Here is a 16157-nt window from a genome sequence, read left to right as displayed (position 1 = left end):
GCAACATTACAAATTTTTGTCTTTATCCTATGTGCAAGGTTTAAAGCGAGGTAATAATAGGAACAAAATTTTATTTTAAAAAGATTACTGATTACAGTCTAGAGCAGGGCTGTCCAGTGGAAATACACTGCCAACTACATAGGACATTTAAATTTTCTATTATTCACATTTTTAAAAGTGAAAAGAAATGTATCAAACTATTTTTACTGATAGATCTTATTTAACCCAACATATCCAAACCATCAGGTCATTATCATATCAACATACAAGTTCATTGACATCTTACATTTTTTACATTCAGTGTGTACTTTAAACTTCCAGCACATCTCAATTCAAACCTGCAGCATTTCCAGTGCTCAGTAGCCACATGTGGCTGGTGGCTACCACCTTAGACAGTGCAGATCTAGAGAATGAACTGGGGCGAGAGGGTGCAGGCATGGGAGCAGAGAGCTCAATTGAGAGATTACTGCAGAAGTCCCAGTGGGGCAGGTGTTGCTTGGGTTAGGCTAGTAACAAGTCACTAATAGGCTAGTAACAGAAAGTAAAAGGATTTCAGATTAGTTTGGAAGGAGTTAAGAGCAATAGAAAGGAAGGCATGTGAGGAAAAGCATTAAAAGGTAGATACAACCAGAAATAAACCATAGGATAATTCTAAGACTGTTCCTAATTAATGCTTTTGATCTTAAATTTCCTCTTTGTAGAAGGGCCTTAGCAGGATATACAATTTCACTATCACTTATGATTTTATTATTTTCTTTTTTATACTTATTTTTATTTTTGATCAACTGCTTCTGACTTGGTTTGCTTCAAAATTCCTATTTCTTTTTTCAAAATTCCTATTTCTTTTTTCATCTGCATAGTTAATTCAACTTGATTTAACAGATATAATTGAATGACAGATTTGTGCAAAGCTTTGTGCTAAACACTGGAAAGATTTAAAAAAATAAGAAATGAAACCCATATTAAGAAGTTAAGTCTAATATATGAGAGCTAAAATGTTTACTCTTTCTCTCCATTGTTTTTGCTGGGTTTTGTTTGTTTAGGGGTGACAAAATTACACTAGGCAGCTTTACTTGTAGAATTTGATCCAAAAATCCAGAAAAAGCATAAATAAAAGGAGCTGAGTCTCTATTATGTTAGTACACAAAATAAACCAAAATTTCCATCAACTGTTACCATGAGATCATATAAATGTATTTGCAAATGATCTGATAAGGGAAACATGATTTAAAACATGGGAAACTTCTAACAAGCAAAGACTTAAAGGCACTGCACTGTATATCCCCTAGATTAGGTTAGCATGAATGAACAAAAAAGTAGGTCCAAAATGCATTCCCCAAACACCTTCTTCAGATGGAGACTTCAATAATTGTCTGTGGTAAACAAACAAACAAACAAACAAACAAAACCACCAACTCCTGTTCTTCATCATATTGGATGGTCATTTTTGTCCATTTTTCCTCATGATGATGATTCCATTTTACATCCTTCAGTTATTATGAAAACACTTCAAATCCACAGAATAGCAGACACTTCCATTCTTGCAAGTGTAGGTCGTGCAGGGAGATCCAGCCATGTTGACACTGAGCTGCTAAGCCTTAAAATGCCACCTCTGTCCAGACAAGTTTTTCTGATATCATAGGCAGTGTTATCAGCTAAGCAGGGGTCACTGACTCAGCGGGGACAGCAATGCCTTTCCAAGATGACTGTGTACTCGCAGCTCAATTTGGAGCGAGTGGCCTGTAATCTAACTCTCTTTCCAGACACCAGCACTGTTGACAGCTGTGAGTCCAATTGTCTCCATTTTGATACAGCTTGTGTCCATTATGATCTAAATATTGACTCGTGACATTGGTGTCACACTTTGGGCAACAGAAAAGGTCAACGTTTGGATTCCAGCAAACACAAGTTATCTACTGGCAGAGTATCTTTTGGTCCTCATAGGAATGGAGAGAACACCTGTTTTCTTTCACAATCCACACCTGCCATTTGCACTTCAGTCTTCCTTCATGTGGGCAGTCACCAGAGCAGGAGGGCCCATAAAGACAGAGGCAGTCAAATCCCCCTGCCAGGTTGATGGAGGCAGAATCATTCCAACAGGTATAAGTTCTTAAAGCACATTCATCAATGTCAATATAGGCTTCCTTGGACAGTGAATAGGTCCCATCATTATAAAAACCACTTCTGCACTCACAGTCGTACCAACCAGCAGGAATAGTTGTGGCACTCTACGATTTCCCCTGTGCATTCATCAATATCTTTTTCGCAGTGGCTTCCTTTGAATCCAGATGCATTTGTTAAGAGCCACAGATATTCCATATCCACTGCCCTCTTGGCAGAATTCTCTGCAGATGGTCCCAATCCCCACATAGCCCAGTTTGCAGGTGCAGCAGTGTCCCGGCCAGTGTTGGTGCAGATGGCATTCTCATCCCAGTTGTGCTGCCCAGGGCCGTATTCATCATACTCTGTACAAGAGAAGTCACCCACAACGAATGTATCCCAGGACACAGTCACAGTGATATAAGCCAGGCAAGTTTACACACATAGTAAGTGGCATGACAGTAATGCATCTTGGCTGCACACTCTTCAATATTTCTACAGCAGTCAGAATCTCTCTGGGCAGAGATACAATCATTCTTGCACTCACAAGTAGCTTTTGTGCTCTAGTTTTTGCACTGTGAGTTTTCACCACATTTAGATCTTTCTGTAGAAAAGTTATAACCTCTACTGCATGTGATTCTTTTCTGAGCAGTTCAAAGGAGGGCATGCTTCTGTAATTTTTTAGTAACACTCCACCTCAGCATTCCCAGCAGCTTTTAGCTAAAATCCACTGGCTTTCTGAAAGGACTTTTCCTGCACAGACACATTTTGCTCAGCAGACTTTACAGCACTGGCCAGCGATGTGCATGAGGAGGGATCCTGGGGAGCAACCGGGAAGGGGACAGGAAATTCTTCAACATTCCACAGCACCACGTTTGCATGTGCATTTCCTGTAGTGATCACCATCAACCCAGAAGACTTGGTCTCTGTAGAGTGGTCCACTCACTTGGCAAGTCTTCTTGCAGTGACAGTTTTCCAAATGACTAAGTCTTGTCGCTGCATAATTTAGTTTTTTAGGCTTGGCCAAAAGCCTCTGTAAATCCACTATTCCTTGCATCAGGCTTAAAAAAATCACTGCAAGTTGGCAAGGGTGATTCAGGTTCAGACACTGTGTTATGTATCCATTTGGCATAAAGATAATATTCCCATCCCAGATGATGATTCCCTTGAATAAATCATGCTTTTGGTTTCACTGACAAATGCGAACTTGTGCCACTGTCCACCTGCCATCCAGTACAGAAGGTTTTCAGTCCTGTGCTTCCTGTTATGTTTATAGTGGTATCAAATCTCATCCCTCAAACCATTGCTCTTCAGTTCAAAATAGCTGTGTTCCAGTTCTCAAATGGACAGTGTCACTCCTAAAGTTAATGATTTCTGCTGTACAGTGGTCAAGAAGAATAACTCTTATTCCAGAACAGCTGAGTCAATTTCTTACTCACATGAGGGGCTGCATGGATCTCTTTTTGTATACCTTGGTATACCTTTGTATACCTTTGTATACTCCAGGTTTCCTCAGTTCATGTCCCCTTCCTACATCTTCAAAGTCAGCAGTGTGGCATCTTAGAATCTCTGCTTCTATCCTCATGCTATACTTCTCTTTATCTTGTCTTTCCTGTTTCACAATAGTTTCCAGTTTTCAGTTTCATCCAGAACATTCTCAGACAATGTGTACACCCCTATTTTTGGCAGAATATCTGATCATTCCATCAGGGTCAGTCAGAAGGACAAAATCACTGTAGGTATTTTGAACAAAATAGGGTTTAACATTGGGAATGAAAGACTTACCAAACCATTCAAAGGGCTAGGAGAGCGAATGTCAGGGAAGCCCCTGCAAGTTTTCAGGAAATCTAGAAGTGCAAGAACATAAGGAAAGCTGCTTCCATTGACCTTAGCTGATTCACAAAAGTGAATGTTTCTCAGGAGGATGTTTGGAAGCCACTGGAAAAACTTCACATTAACCATCTCCAAGCCCTCACCTGCCTGCCTGTGGTTGCCACTGAAGAATAGTGGATTTTTTTTTCCTTTTTATATTTTGAGGAAAAACCTCCCATAAGGGAATATAACCTGAAACCTTCTGGTGAGGGATTTTGGAAAATATAGTTCCCAGGATCCTTCCCTGCAATGGAAGGGAGAATATACAAAGAGGGTGGGCATGAAGCTAAGTTGAAATATACAACCATGCATGTGTAGATTGGACACATTGTTAGTTCTGAGATAAAATATTGTATGGCTATAAGTCTCAAATATGCAATTTTAACTTTGTACTCCCAAATAAATTTTTAATTAGATTTCTAACATTTATATCCTGAATAATGTTTCTTTCACCAGGGTCAGAAAGTACCTTAGGGAGTTCAAAGGCAACTAAGCCCTGGAAAAATATTGGGAGACTGAATATACAAACGGAAAATAGACCATATATAAAAATAGAACTTTGATCCACAACCTGCAGCAACCTGCCCAGGAAACCAATCCCTTTATGTACGATAAACAACCCAGGAAGCCAGCCAACTTTAAATCAGACTACAGGAAGCCAGATTGCTATCTCTAGTGACAATCCAGGAAGGTAAACAATAACTTCTGTAACAATCAGCCCCAAGTGGCCAGGACTTGATTAATAACTGACAGCTTCCCTACTTTTTGTCCCCACTTTCAATTTAGGACCAAGCAGAGAAAGTCAAGTACACACCCTAACCAATCACATAAGATGCTCCACTTCTAGTTAGCCTGCTTACAGCTTCTCCATGACAACAACCTCCAATCAGGACACACCTGAAGCCTTTCCTTTTTTCCACTCTGAAGCTTTCCCAATTTTGCATTTTTCATTTGGTTGATTTTATTTCTATAGCACTGATCAATTTCGGATTTGATCTAAAAAGAAACTGTATTTTGCAAGGGAAATAATGCATGGATTTCTAGGCACCAATTTTTCCATATGTAGCAGGCACTATGGCACAATGGTTAAGTGCCTGAGTTCTGGAATCAGAAAACCAGACTTCATCTTGTATCATTTTCACTGTCTAGCTGTATTATTTAGGGTTGTTAAAAGGATTAAACTAGGTGATTGTCGTGAACTGCAATATCTAATTTCATACTATCATTATCTTCTCTTTCCAATCTCATGACCTCCGTCCTGTTCCACACATAAATTACCTCTTTATTCATCATCCTTTCTCCATCTGATCCTTCCTTCAGCTCATCTAACAAGAAGCAACCAAATAAATCTTCCTCAACTACTATCATTCCCTACTCAAAAAACCCCAAGGCCTTTAAAGACATCCATAATCCACCTTTCCACATCTTCTCACTCTCTCTTACAAGAATGACCTTCCATGCTAGCCAAATACACATATTCACTGGTCTAGAAGTATCCCACAAAATCCCATACAAATGACAATTTTCCCTCCATTGCTCATATTTGAATAAACCACACCTCCTTTCTCAATATCTGAATCTTACATTTCATTTACAGTCCAGCTCAAATCCTCTCTCTCCCATGAGGCCTTATCAGACAACTGCATTCCATAGTGATTTCCTCCTCTCTAAAGCCCTAAAGCTTTTATTAGATTCACTGAATCATATTCTGGTTTGAATGGATACAACTTTTCATGTATGTGTATCAAAACCTCAGTGAGAAAATAATATTTCTGAAGGCAGGGACAGTAGTTTATTCTTTTTTGTGTATATGTAAGTATAGGAACAATAATCATTATTCAGAACTATGGTTCCGTTACTGTGCTGAACATTTCATTTTATCTGATTTAATCCTCTCCAGAACTCTTGAGGCAGAGACTATAATTAGTCACTTATCAGGCAAGAAAATTTAAGCATAGAGAGGTTGAGTTATTTGCCCAAGTTCACAGAATTAGTAAGATGGATTTGAACCATGTAGGTATCTCTGACTCCACAGCTTATGCTATTAATAACATTTGGTGGATTAATTAAACATACTGATTTATGAAATCTTTCCAGACATGCATATACATTTCCTCTCTTTATTTCCAATGTCCCCTTCAGAAACCCAAATATGGGATTCATTTTAGAGATCATATATTTCCACAATGCAATCAATTTCCTAAGGCATTTTTTCTTTAATCTGTGATCAGGAAGGCATCAAAAAGTACATTTACTGGGGCACCTGGGTGGCTCAGTCAGTTAAGTGGCTGACTTTGGCTCAAGTCATGATCTTGCATTTCATAGGTTCGAGTCCCATGTCGGCCTCTGAGCCTGCTTCAGATTCCATGTCTCCCTCTCTCTCTGTCCCCACCACTACTCACGTTCTCTCTCTCTCTCTCTCTCTCTCTCTCAAAAGTAAATAAACATTAAAAAATTTTTAAAAATACATTTCCTTAGACATGTAAGTTGTTCAGAATTGAGACATTGCAGAAGAAATCATATGAGACCATGATACATCTATTTGCCATTCATTCCTATTTTGAGCAGAATTTGGGTGCCACTATTCACGGCTGGGTTTTAGAATACAGGTCTTAGGTCCCAGCTAAAAAGAAGAATAGTTGTTATTTATAGCATTTCAGTAATATATGATGATCAGAACTAATGTAAAATTTCAAATATTGAATATTCCATAAAGTTTTATTGTGAGAAAGGATATTTTTGGCTTTTGATTCATTTGTTTTTTACTTGTTCTCCCAATAATTTTGGTATATATTAATTTTTAAAATGGTGTGGGGTGGGGCATCTGGCAGGCTAAGTTGGGAGAGCATGTGACTCTTGATCTCAGAGTCATGAGTTCGAGCCCCATGTGGGGTGTAGAGATTATTTACATAAATAAAATGTAAAAATAGTAAAATAAAATAAAATTATGTGGAGAGGTAGAAGCATGGTGAGGTTGGAAAAAAAGTATCTTACAGTTTTAAATTCTCTAATCACAGAAGTATATGAACTCCCTTGAGTCTTACTGAATTAAAACAAACAAACAAACAAACAACACTACCTAATTTTAAACCTGACCTCAATTCAAGAATGTTAAACTGATTTGGCTCTTTCTGCAACCCATGGAAAGGAAAGGAAATCCTGACAAGGAAATTCTAATTCAAAGAGGGTAATGTTAAACAAAGATCTTTCTCCAAAGTATAAAGAGGCCATATCTTTATTTTATTCTTGTTTGTTCAATAAAAATACAAATGTATGGAAAGGAAATGAAAATTTCAATCAACATTCAGTGGTAATTAAAAGCAATTGTAGTCCTCAGGCTGTTTCTTTCCAATATGATCCAGTGATCAGAAGGAATTGGAAATGATTACATTTTAACTAGAAACACATTTCTGTCCAGAACTGAGCTTCGAAGCATGAAAAAGGCACAGTGGTGGCCCCTGTTTGTGTTTCCATCTGGGGCTCTAATTTGAACTTCAGTGATTATTCTGCCAGACTTCTGGCTGTGCAAAGATCCAGAAAGTCAAAGCCAGCATATTCTTGTATGCTGTTTCATGCAAAAAAATAAAATTGCACCAATTACCATGTTTGCATTTTGTAGAATGGCTCTATTTAAATCGATTATAGGTTAAACAAGACTGTTTGTAAAATTCACAGCTCAGAGTTAATCTGGCTTTATTCCAGGACATCCGAATCTGAAAAGTGATTGTGAGCACTCTTGGAAAAAAAAATATTTCTATTACAATGGTCTGTAACAGAAAACAGTTTGGAACAATTAAATTTGGCTTGATTTTCAAATTAAGAAATTCATCCCATGGTTGGCCTTTTATCTGAAAGATTTCTTCAAATTCCATTAAAAGCGCTCATCATTTTCTGATGTTGTTAGTGCTTCTAAAATGACATCATCATCAGTGATAAGGATAAAAGCAGTAAAAAATGTAACGCCTCATGCCAGGAATTACTTGGTCATAGAAAGCACCTGAAGGCTGTTGTAGTTGCTCTGTTCACAGCTCCTGACACTGGGAATTCTGTTTTCTGTGGCCAGGAAAGAACAGTGTGAAGTCACAGAAGTCTTGAGAGGGAAAAAGATAGCTCTGTGGCCCCTAAAGAACTTGGCAACTTACTATATTTGACATGAAATATACAGCTCTTTCATTTTCTTATTCTAAGCACACATGAGTCTTTTTGATCAATGAATCTCTGCCCCTGATTCTTATCCTTAGGATCTAATTGTTACTTAGAATCTTTATGTAAAGTTTTTAAAGGATATGATATAATTCTTGGAGTTTTCAAAATTTCTTTACAAGGTATGAAAACTTAATTCCTATAAAATAACAGAGTAAGATCCTCCTACCTCTGTCTGTAATCATTCAGTGATATTTTATTACCAAAACATCTTCCTCAGGAAGATAAAGGGGACAAATGCTCTAATAGGAAAAGCAGATTATGATTCACAGGAACTAGTCAGATGCTCTCAGATGGCGTATTCTTTTCATTGATTTTACTGCATTTCACAAATACCTATATAATGTTTCCTACGTTCCAGGTGCCGTTCTCAACACTTTACAAATATTAATTCATTTAACCCATATATCAACACTATAAAGCAGGTAGTATTATTAATCCCATTTTATAGACAGGACAGAGAGGTTAAATAACCTGCCTAAGATCACACAGTTGGGGAGTCAAAACGCTGAAGTTCTGCGGTCTGTCTCACGTTTGTAAGAAACCCTGATGGAGCGAACAAGCATACGGACCACACAGACTGTCAATAAAAGCTGTTCAATGGCATGGGCTTTGAGAGCAAATGGTAAAACCATTTTATATTTGGTTGTACCTTAGAGGTGGCTTTTCATGTTTGTCATGTAAAGGGTAGAATTTTCAAATGCTGCCATAAAATCTCTAGCTGCATATGTTGAAAAAAATATACATAAGTCAGATGATTTGCCTGTCTTTTCTTATTAGCATGTGATAGCAGGGCTAGATCCTTATAATGCTAAGATTAAAAATAGAAAGAAAATTATATATGTGTGTGTATATATATATATATATATATATATATATATATATATATGGTACCATTTATGTAAATAAAACCATAATATGTGTTTTACAAGTACATATACAAAACCAAAGAAGAATATGTAGCAAACACATTAGAAGAGTTTAAATAAAACAGGAGCAGAGCTTTACAGGGACCATTAATCATAGACTAAGGTTTGTGATTAACTCAACTCCCTGCCCCTGAGGTCTGAAGTGGGGAGAAAGCATTTATCTATTTATCCATGCATGCATAGAATCTTATCTATGTATGCATTCATACCAACAAGGGAAAGTGAGACTGTTTTCAGTGTTGCTGATACTCATTAGATTATTTTATTATATAATAATTTTTAACCCTAGATAGCAGTAGTTCTCCCACATTTTAAGCTTGGAATAATTTGCATTATATAAATTATTAAGGACTCTAAAGAGTTTATAGCCTAAAGAGATATGTCTATATCAATTTATGTCTATTGATACTTTTCATAATAGAAATTAAGGCTGAGAACATTTAAATATTTATTAATTTAAAAATAACAGGGACAACCTCTTTACATATTAATATAAATAACCTATTTTTAATGAAAAATAACAATTATTTTCAAAATAAAAAATCTAGCAAGATTTTTACACATTTTTGCAAATATCTCTGATATTTGGATTAACTAAAGATAGTTAGATCCACATGTCTGCTTCTGCCTTCTGTGTTTGCTGGGTGTTGCCTTGGTTGATGTATATAAAGAAAATCTGGCCTCACATAGATGTGTAGATGGAAAAAGAAGAACATTTTAATGGCATTTCAGATAACTGTGGATATGTTTTGATACGATAGCGGAACTTGAAAAGTTATTAATGGTTATTGCAATGTGGAATCAGAAACCACATCAGTGAACTTTTCATACTGTGTTACGTTAAAATTCACCAGTGTATATTATACTTTGACTGGATCTTTTATACATGCATGTTTTGAAACAACATGCATTCATCACCTGAAAATTACTGGTTCAATGAGTTATGGAGATCTTCGGAATGTTGACACATTTCATTAAACAATATCAAAATATCACATCTGTTAACATTCATGTAATAAATGTAAATCTCATCCTAAAAGTCCCTTTTAAATTTGTGGAAACTTCAAGCTCACAGTGGTAGATACAAATTTTCCAAAAATTCAAATTTTTGTTTGAAAGCTTAAATGTTATCATTGGCACCTAGTAAGTTATTTTCCTTAAAGTGACATACCCACTTCATTTGTTGTTGATAAAATGATAGTGTGTAGACATTCTTTTATGTAAAAATGTTATTCAGCTTGCAACTCAAACAATGATTTTTCCTTTAGACAACTATTGAGCTTTGGTATGCAGAAGAAGTACTTAATGCGTATGGAATATTTATAAGATATGTACTTAAGGGCTGAAATTTCATAAATTTTCACTGCTCTGTCAAGGACATTCTTAAGTAAGACATCTTTTTTAACTGTGAGTACATGGTAATGAAGAACACAATGTCTGGTACTATCTACTTGGTTCCTGCAAAGACACCAGCAGATTTCCCTACCACCAGGACATACTAATAGAAAATAACATCTTAGCATCATTTTGAAAATAGTTTGATGTCACAGGATCCTCAGGGATTCAGAGACTGCACTGCTACTCTACAACATGAGATCCATTTGAACTCAACGCCTAAAGAAAGACTTTACATGCTAAACATATCCTAAAATACCTAATGAAATCCGAATCAGGTACTTCCTGAGTCTCAAATAAGAATGGCTTCAGAGTTTTCAGAACCATCTGTTCCTTAATTAATCTTATCCACCTTAGTGATATTTGCAGCATTGATTTTTAAAAAGATAAACATTTAAGTGAATTTTCAAACTTTCTTAACTTCCTATACCCAAGGATTTCACAGCTTCCCCAATGAGATTTCCAGTTAAATCAGTGAACAATTCTTTTGCTTTATGGCTTATTAGAAGGTAGTTCTGAGGCTGTTTCAGACCTGAGCTGGGTCACTGATCAATACTTAATCAACCCACACACTACAATTCACTAAATCAGTTTTTTGGAGTTGTCCATCCAATTCTGGTTCCCAGTACATCCCTACTGCATTAAACTCTGCAGAAACATTGCCACAAGTGTTCTAGTTCTTGCCCTTGAAGCACATCTTGAAATTGGTACTCAGGATATTTTCTGTGTTTCTGTACCCTTCTCCTCACCACCCACCCGTTTCTTTCAGTGTTTATGGGATGTTCTCTTTTAATATCAGCCAGGTAAGGAAAGTAACATATGTAATTCATCAAGAACATAAATAAATCCCAGTTAACATTAGTCAGTAAAACACTTCTTGGTAGCCTCATGAAGACAGTGGACTGATAAAGGGAGAAGAGCAGCAACATTATAAAGAAGATGAAGTTATAGTTCTTAGCCTCCATAAACTGAAAATATGTTTGAGAGGAAAAGCTCAGCCTTCACCTGAAATGGCAATAACGATTGGAGGTGATATTCAATGAGAAGTCAAATGAGCAATACTAAGTCAGTGCTGCTCCTACAACTCCAAACCAACTCCTGGTTGCATTACCTTTGCACTTGATGTTCCTTCAGCCTGCAAACTTCTTCCCTCAGTTCTCCACACTTTATGCACCTCTCAACTCAAATGTCACCTTAGCAGGGGGACTTCACCCTAGCTAAAATAAGATCCCCTATTACCTTATCCCATTTTAGTTTTCTTCACGGGATCTACCATATCTGATATATTATATATTTATTTCTTTGTTTGATAATGTCTGCTTCATTTCATTTCAATGTAGGTTCCCCAAGGGCAAGGACTTAATTGTTCACTGCTGTATCTCAGGGCCTAGACACCTCCTGGTACATAATAGGACACAAGAAGTATTTGCTTATTGAATGAATAAATGAGTGAATGCTATAGCAGCTCAGAATAGGGACAGGAGACCAGTGGGATTGACCATGTGGTAAGGAAGCAATTTCATAGCCTGAGGTTTGAGCTGGGCCTAAAAGGTTGTTTCCCATATGTAGGGCCAATGAGTAGTCTACTTGTCTTATAGGAGTCAAGTGAGATGCCATCTTCTCAGGCAAGCCTTGTTGGGGCTCCAGGACTGGATGAGCTGCCACTGCTTTGGGGGTCTCATAATTCTCCATGTTCTCCCCTATGTTAGAGTTCACTCTAGTGTATCTTGCTTCCTATTTACTTGACTGGCTGCCCAAAAAAGTACTAGCTCTGGGATGATAGAGGCAGTGTCTTATTCATAGTTGTATACTCAGCCATAACACAAATCTACCCCATAAATACTATTTGACTGCATAATCTTGTGAACTAAGCATAAAGCTCATGTAATGCAGTAGGAAAAACATAGTATGGACCAAATCATGGTTTGTGGAGCTGAGATATGGAGTCTGGTTTCCAGTTGGGACATGCTGTGACAATCCATTGTCTTAACAAGGCCAATATGACCATGTGTCCACGATGAGGCAAGTGAAAAAATAATTAGTCTGAGAGACAAATTATAACCATATTTCAATGCTCGAGGCACAAAATAATAAAGGCCTGGACCTGCCTGGTGGCAATGGTAATGTTCATGAAGGAACAAATGTAGCCAAAGGTTTTGGTCACTGATTCGATGTTAAGAGCAGCCATAGATGACTGCACATCTTAAACCTATATAACTATGGAAGGGTAATGCAGTCACTCTAGCTCACATTTCAAATCTTAACTCTTTTAAGAAAAGAATTTTTGGCAAACCATTCACCGTAATGGCACAATTTCTTTATTTCTGTAATGGCACAACTTCTTTATTTCAGTATACTTAATGGTAGACTCTGTCAGAGTTCATTTATACAGTCTATACTCTGATATTAAGCTTTTAAACAAAACTTTAAAAATGTAAGATTAAATTTTTTTCCTGATTGCTGACAGTTATCTATGAAAAGAAGTTAATCTGTAGGAGATAAAAGTAAAGATAATAAAATATTAAATTTCATCCAATTCTTCTTTGGAAGTATCACAGACTTCAGGGCTTCAAAAAACCTCAAAGCAGATAAAGCAAACAGGATTTCTCTCTCATGGGAATTATCTAAGGCTGCATATGGGCTCAGTGGTTCATGGGCTAGGCTGAACTGGGGAGTAGAGGAGAGGAGATGGGACCACACATACCAGTTCTTTTCTCTTCCTGCCTTAGAGGTCAGCTCTGGTGCCTTCTCTTTTGCAAATAAAACAGTTGCAGTAAGCTACTGGAAAATGATGAGCCACCCAAGGTCACAGGGCTGATCAGAGACATAATTAGATCTGGAACTCAGAACTCCTGACTTTCAGGTAAGAAGGCAGAGTAAACATACATTTTTAAAACAGTACTTTTTAATAGGAATAGGTAAGCTTCAAAAACCAAGGAACAACTTTGGTTCTCTATATCTCCTCCTCGGCAAAGAGGAACACAAGCAAAGAATAACCAGAAGTATTTCTGAAGTGATAACAGGATATAGAAAATCTGAAATGCTAGAAAAATCCATGGGAAGAAGAGGTGTAAAGATAAGGTCCCAATTGGTTTGACACAAATTTTCTTCTTTGTATACTGAATCTGGATCCCTGTCATTGTCACTTATATTTTTCTAACCAAAAGCATATGTGGTTTGTGATTATATCAGACCTATCCTTTCTGTGCTTGGTGCAGTTGCATTTTTCACCTTCAGGCATGATAGATTCGGGAGTTCATACGACATCATCTTAATTTAGTCTTGCTGTTCCTTCTTGTCTCTGCTTTTTTTCTTTGATTCAGTTTTTAGATCTCTCCACATGGTGGCAAATTAGCCACTATCCTATCCTCTCAACAAACACAGCCAAAGGTCTCTTTTTCAAGGTTGCAACAAATGCCTCCCAAATTGAATTCCATTGGCCTTTATTATGTCATGCGGCCTTCTATGAACGAGTCATTGTGATTAAGGGAGTGATAATTGACCAAACATGGGTCATGTGCCCACAGATGGAATGAGAACATGGGCCAGTTGCATCAAATTTCATGGACCTTAGTAAGAAAGAGTAATTTTCCTAGAAAAAAATCAGTGTGCTCTTACGAAAAAGAGAGAAAATAGATGTTGGGTACAGTGATGGCAGCTGTCTGCTATACCAACTCAACCTAATTCAAGTCAAAGTGTATTCCCCCAAGCAAACATGTGTTTGGAATTGGGCCTGGAATGTTTTCACGAAAATGAAGCAGTTAGACAGAACTTGTTCCATCTCTCTTGTATCTTTTCCTCTCTCTGCACATCCTTTCTGTGCTTTCTGAAATATTTCTTCAGCTTAAGCATAGTTTTTGCTTTCTTCTAACCAGCTTGTCAGGGCTTCAACTTGGTAATAGCTATCTCTCACTGTGCTCTTTCAGTTTCTGCACTGTCTGCTAATTGCCTCATTCTCATTAGTTTCCTAATTCTAAATTCCTAAGAAAGGAAACTGATTGCTTAAAACCACTGCCTGTCATGTCAAAGGTGATATGCCACAGGCTAGACATTACAATCTATGGATTGCCTACCCATCCAGTGCTGGTTCTTTTACTAATCAGCTTAATGAGGGTGGGAAAAAAATGTTCTTAACCCCCCTGGCCAGATCATAGGCAGTCAAATTTCCTTTAGCAAAGTGAGCTGGAAGAACAGCTTTTCTTACCAAACATAGTATCCACTTACTAACTTTACATTCCTACTTTTCAAATCACCTACTTTACACCTGGTACCCTCTCATCACCCACTCACTGCTTCCCTGAGAAAACATACCCTATCAAAAAGGGACCACTTTATTTTCCCATCTGCAAATCCACCAACACACATTCCTAAGGCTCTACCCACCACTGGTGCTCTGAATCCCATCCCACTCCCCTTTCCAAGGATTTCTCTCTAACCATTATCAGTTTCCTAAAATATATTATATATTTCTCTATGTCTTTATTATATGTGTCTTCCAACTTGAGTCTTTCCACTAGAAAATAAGCTCCTTGAGACAAGGATGCTGTGTGTTTAACACTATTCTCAGCACCTAGATTAATGATTCACAATAAATTTTTGTGGTTTGACTAATTTGAGTGTGGCAGCTGCTCAATAAATAGACCTACTCTTTCTCTTACTCCGTTCTTTAAGTTTGTTCTGCATTTATTTGGAAATAATTTCTGTTCAGAGAAAATTTACTATAAACAGAATACAGATAAAAATTTATCTGGTAGAAAAACATCTTTAGTTTGCTAATCTTGAAGATAGCGAAGACATTGATGTGTATATGTTTTCCAAAAAGATGTATGTGTTTTCCTGATGTATTTTTCACAATCTGCATAGCTTAATCAGTAAATCCAGAATACTTTCAAATTGTTGAGCTTCCTGTTATGTATATTTCAGGAATAAAATAAAATAAAATAAAATAAAATAAAATAAAATAAAATATATTCTCAGGGAGCTTTCAATCTAGTAAGATAACCAAAGTCATATGTGGAAGGATGATTATCACACTTTGCTTTATAAAGGACTTATCAAAGTACTAGTCAAATAAATTGTAATTGGTAAAGAAACATATTTATTGCAACATTTCTGTAATAGCAAAAGACTAGGAAGAACCCAAATGCCCATCAATCGTGGACTATTTGAATAAGCTAAAGTCACACCTACAATATGAGTACTGTGCAGCTGTGATCACAAAGATACATCGATAATTGAGAAACACAATATGTGTAGTCTATGCCATTTTGAAACTAAGAAATATAGGGGCAATATGCATACATACACATGCACACATTTTTCTAAAAAATGTCAAGATAAACCAGAAGTTAATAATAATGGTTACCATTAGGTGAGATGGGAATTAGGTGAAGGGATAGAGATAAAAGTTAGATTTTCAACAATATTTTGTAGATTTTTTTTGGAAACATATAAATGTTTTTGCATAATTAAAATATCAAAACTTAAGTACCACTCCCTAGAAAGCTGAAAGAAAATAATAATCAAGTGGTTTTTTTGGTATTTTTTTTTCGTTTGTTTGTTTTTTGTTTTAGTTTTCTGGCTTCATCACCCAGAGGAGACTTATCTCAAAGTGACTTTATTTTTTTTTTTTATTTTTTTTTTAACGTTTATTTATTT

General features: G+C 36.7%; 1 protein-coding gene and 1 pseudogene across 8 annotated transcripts in view; both read right to left on the bottom strand.

Annotated features, from left to right (window-relative positions):
• LMNTD1 (lamin tail domain containing 1) overlaps nt 1–16157 on the bottom strand; it is a 446849-nt gene that overhangs the window by 190139 nt on the left and 240553 nt on the right. The gene's annotated exons all lie outside the window — the stretch shown is intronic.
• Nucleotides 232–4554, bottom strand: LOC112867832 (protein kinase C-binding protein NELL1 pseudogene; annotated as a pseudogene).

This window comes from Puma concolor, chromosome B4 (genome assembly GCF_028749965.1).
Source record: "Puma concolor isolate L17-30 chromosome B4, mPumCon1.1.hap2, whole genome shotgun sequence".
Classification (NCBI taxonomy): Eukaryota; Metazoa; Chordata; class Mammalia; order Carnivora; family Felidae; genus Puma; species Puma concolor.
This window is presented reverse-complemented; position numbering and strand designations above follow the sequence as displayed.